Source organism: Eptatretus burgeri, chromosome 2 (assembly GCF_056783735.1).
Source record: "Eptatretus burgeri isolate ZD-2024b chromosome 2, Ebu_testis_v1, whole genome shotgun sequence".
Classification (NCBI taxonomy): Eukaryota; Metazoa; Chordata; class Myxini; order Myxiniformes; family Myxinidae; genus Eptatretus; species Eptatretus burgeri.
The window spans coordinates 48,560,600-48,565,616 of record NC_140962.1 but is presented as its reverse complement, the minus strand read 5'-3'; the positions used below and the strand labels follow the sequence as shown (position 1 = coordinate 48,565,616).

Genomic DNA, 5,017 nt, shown 5'->3' with positions numbered 1-5,017 from the left:
ATATATATATAGCAGCAACGACAGCAGAAGTTGTGAGGGAGATAGCTGGGAAGGTACTTGGTGTGACATCTGGACAGAGGAAGGAAGATAAGGAGACTTGGTGGTGGAATGAGGAAGTACAGGAAAGTATAAGGAAGAAGGGGTTGGCGAAAAAGAAGTGGGATAGTCAGAGAGATGAAGAAAGTAGGCAGGAGTACAAGGAGTGGCGTCGAAAAGCAAAAAGAGAGGTGGCAAAGGCCAAGGAAAAGGCATATGACGAGCTGTTTGAGAAGTTGGATACAAAAGAAGGGGAAAAGGATTTATACCGATTGGCAAGACAGAGGGACCGAGCTGGGAAGGATGTGCTGCAGGTTAGGGTGATAAAGGACGCAAATGGGAATGTGCTGACGAGCGAGGAGAGTGTGTTGAAAAGGTGGATGGAGTACTTTGAGGAGCTGATGAATGAAGAAAATGAGAGAGAGAGAAGGTTGGAAGAGGTGGAGATAGTGAATCTGGAAGTGGGGTGGATCAGTAAGGATGAAGTGAGGACTGCTATGAAGAAGATGAAAAGTGGAAAGGCGGTTGGCCCAGATGGTATACCAGTGGAGGCATGGAAGTGCTTAGGAGAGATGGCAGTGGGGTTGTTAACCAGATTGTTTAATAAAGTCTTGGAAAGTGAGAGGATGCCAGAGGAGTGGAGATTAAGTGTACTGGTTCCGATTTTCAAGAATAAGGGTGATGTGCAGAGCTGTGGAAATTACAGAGGGATAAAGTTGTTAAGCCACACCATGAAGTTGTGGGAAAGAGTAGTGGAAGCTCGGTTGAGAGGAGAGGTGACGATCTGTGAGCAGCAATATGGGTTTATGCCAGGAAAGAGCACCACTGATGCGATGTTTGCTTTGAGAATGTTGATGGAGAAGTATAGGGAAGGCCAGAAAGAGTTACATTGTGTGTTTGTGGATTTAGAGAAAGCTTATGATAGGGTGCCAAGAGAGGAGTTGTGGTATTGTATGAGGAAGTCGGGAGTGTTGGAGAAGTATGTGAGGATCGTGCAGGATATGTATGAGGACAGTGTGACAGCGGTGAGGTGTGCGGTAGGAATGACGGACCGGTTTAAGGTTAAAGTGGGATTGCACCAAGGATCGACTCTGAGCCCTTTCCTGTTTGCAATGGTGATGGACAGGTTGACGGACGAGATCAGACTGGAGTCTCCATGGACTATGATGTTCGCGGATGACATCATGATCTGTAGGGAGAGTAGGAAGCAGGCTGAATCGAGTCTTGAGAGGTGGAGGTACGCACTGGAGAGAAGGGGAATGTTAGTCAGTAGGAGTAAGACGGAGTACATGTGCGTAAATGAGAGGGAGGGTGGTGGTATGGTGCAGTTGCAAGGAGTTGAGGTGGGGAAGGTGGATTGGTTTAAATACTTGGGATCAACTGTCCAAAGTAACGGAGAGTGTGGGAGAGAAGTGAAAAAGAGAGTGCAGGCAGGATGGAGTGGGTGGAGAAGAGTTGCAGGAGTGATTTGTGACAGAAGGGTAGCTGCAAGAGTGAAGGGGAAAGTATACAAGACGGTAGTGAGACCAGCTATGTTGTATGGTTTGGAGGCGGTGGCGCTAACAAAAGACAGGAAGCAGAGCTGGAGGTGGCAGAGTTAAAGATGCTGCGATTCTCGTTGGGAGTGACGAGGATGGATAGGATAAGAAATGAGTATATTAGAGGGACAGCGCAGGTAGGACGGTTTGGAGACAAAGTGAGAGAGGCGAGATTAAGATGGTTTGGACATGTGCACAGGAGGGAAACGGAGTATATCGGGAGAAGGATGTTGAAGATGGAGCCGCCAGGCAGGAGGAGAAGAGGAAGGCCAAAGAAGAGGTTCATGGATGCGGTGAGGGCGGACATGCGGGTGGTTGGAGTGTCAATGGAAGATGTGGAGGATGGAGCGAAATGGAGATGGTTGGTCCGCTGTGGCGACCCCTAACGGGAGCAAGCCGAAAGAGGAAGAAGAAGAAGATATATATATATATATATATATATATATATATATATATATATATATATATATATATATATATATATATATATATATATATATATATATATATATATATATATATATATATATATATATATATATATATATATATATATATATATATATATATAGCCTGGTGTTGGCGCAGTGGTTAGAACAGTGGCTTGGGATCCAAAAGGCCCTGAGTTCAAGTCCCGTTGGGCCACTGAATTAATACACCAGGAGGTTGACTCAGCCTGTCATCCTTCCGAGGTCGGCGAAATGAGTACCAGTATACTGGGCCGGTGTATACCCCGGTTAAAATAGGTGTACCATATCCCTGTGTCGTAAGAGACGACCAGGGTTGCGTCAGGAAGGGCATCCGGCGTAAAACATGTGCCAAATCACTATGCGGATCATACGGATGATCCGCTGTGGCGAGCCCTCATGGGAGCAGCCGAAAGAAGAAGAAGAAGATATATATATATATATATATATATATATATATATATATATATACATAGTGTAAAAATTAAATCCTCCGTAATGCAGTCATGTGTTCATGTATCCTGTCATTTCATTGGTTGTCATGCAGGCAATCAGAAAGTGCCACACCTGCAGAAGGATTATAAAGGTAAAGTTGGGGCTATCATTGTAACATGATGAATGTGTAATGAAGACCATTTTTCTTGGGAAGGAAATATCACATGACAAGTTTGTGGAAATCAGTCTTTCTTGGTGAAGGCTATCCCATGTGGCAGATTACAGCCCAATTTCATATTGCAGCAAGACTCCAAGGAACATGAAACTCGTACTGTGAACAAAAGAAGCAGTCATGGAAGAAATCCCAAACTCTCCAAAATTGATGCAAATGTACCACAGGGTATGTTCTCAATATGATAGAGAATGATCAGGTAGGGATCTCGTGAATGACCAAGCCTAAAGTACAGGGTGTTTCAAAAAGATTGATACAACTTTGACTTCCTGCTGCCATTTCTTTGTTTTTTGACCGATACCATTTTCCTTTTCAGGGTTTGGTGGTGTTATTGTGGTATTTGTTCCCTGTGATTTCTAGCTCTGTAGCTTAACTATGCCATTGACAGTGAAGTGGAAGATCAACGTGGTGGCTCTGAGGTTTGAGATTAAATGATATGTGGACACCCGCCAAAAAATGTTGTAGTTGTTAATGGCACCGTTCAAGTGGAAATGGGCTTCATCACTGAACCAGATCAGGTTGATCCAGTTTGGGTACCGTTCCATCCTGTTACTGAGCCAATTTCATATTTCAAGTCTCCTAATGTCATCTTGATTCAGTTTATGCCTTATAAAGATGATGTATGGGAAAAGCTTCAGTTCCGAAGTGAGGACACACCAGACTGATGTTGGTTTGATGCCAAGCTCCCAGGAGCGCCGGCAGTGGGACTTCTTGGGACTGTCAACTTCAGAATCCCACACGGCGTCGATGTTGGCTTGTTTCACAAAACATTGAATGGCACAATTTGTGGGTCCATCACGTGTTCTATTCTGAGATCGTATTCCCGGTAGAACCTCTGACAGGTGTCTGCATATGATTTAGTCTCATACCATAGAGCCACCACTTTTGTCTTCTGCTTCACTGTCAATGGCATAGTTGAGCTATAGAGCTATAAATCCCAGGGAACAAATGCCACGATAACACCACCAAACCCTGCAAAGGAAAACGGTATAGGTCAAAAAACAAAGAAATCGCAGGAAGTCAAAGTTGTATCAATCTTTTTGAAACACCCTTACCTGTACATGTGTTAACGTTTATTTCAAGAACAGGAAGATACAAAAAAATGCACAATGCTTTTAGTAGATGTGTAACTGCCTGACAAACATAGATTAGGACAACCAAATAAAAATGTTTAAATAGGCAAAATAAATGAAAGTGAAATGACCAAAATTGGTAGAAAGTACTTTTTACAGCTGAGTCCAAATTTGAACTCTTTGGCAATAATCAATGGCAGTTTCTTCACAGGCAGACCAGGCAGGAGTATTACAATCAGTGTACAAGAACTATGCTGAAGCATGTGGGTGGATCAAAGTAAGTGTTGGGCTGCATCTCACCCAAGGGTGTCAGAAATTGACATAAAATAAAAGGTACGAAAACACTGACTGGTTCTGATCCTTCCTGGCAATCAGGAATACATTTCTTTGGGCAGGGATTCATCTTCCAACATGACAATGACCCCAAGCACACTATACAGTCAACGTGGTGAAAAGTAACTGGACCGTCAAGAGTTTGATGGAACACTCACAAAGATACCTTTAATGACCTTGCACACCGTCCTCAGATGAACCTCAATGAAGCTGTATGGATAGTGAGAATGACAAATGGCAACCCAACACCTTGGATGAATTGTGGAAAGTGTTACAGGATACTATACTTGGAAAATTCCACAGTTATACTGTGTGGGAACATGAAAACAAGATGTCATGCTCTATATAAAGAGCAAAGGGTTCACATGCAATATACGTAGATCATGCCAGAGGCAGGCAGAAAAAGTTCCTGCACATTTTGAAGGTCCTTATCATTGTATCGATAATATTCTAATGTATTCATCATATATTTGTAATCTTCAAAACTCACCAAAATAGCAACACAAGTGTCTTATTCACTGTATTACAGGAGTTTTATTTGTGACTCATTTGGGGGAATTATTTTGCTGAGACCAGGGGTGGGCAACGAATTTTCTTTCCTGGCCATAGATGTGGCCAGTCGATCACAGAAATGGCCACACTATTAATAAAACAAAATTTTCGCGAAATAAATTTATTTCAGGATTCTAATGACAGTCAAGGTCAATTATGAACACAACGCAAAAGTACAAAAAAAAATACTTTTTCAAAATTGCAAAAGCGTGAAATATAAATGAGAGATTTGGCATTCTTTTTCTCTCACCAATTCAAGAAACTGAGGCTCAAAATTTGAACACAACGCACATCTCAGTTCTGTTTCCAGATTCATATCAACGAGGTGAGATTGGTTCTTCGGCAGAGAGT

General features: G+C 42.5%; 1 long non-coding RNA gene across 1 annotated transcript in view; it reads right to left on the bottom strand.

Moving 5' to 3' along the window:
* The window catches only part of LOC147032000 (uncharacterized), a 109,939-nt gene extending 105,577 nt beyond the window's left edge, over positions 1-4,362 (bottom strand). The window contains exon 1 of the long non-coding RNA XR_015055006.1: positions 4,281-4,362. This is a non-coding gene — a long non-coding RNA (uncharacterized LOC147032000). The remainder of the gene's footprint in view (positions 1-4,280) is intronic.
* Between the last annotated feature and the right edge of the window lie 655 nt (positions 4,363-5,017).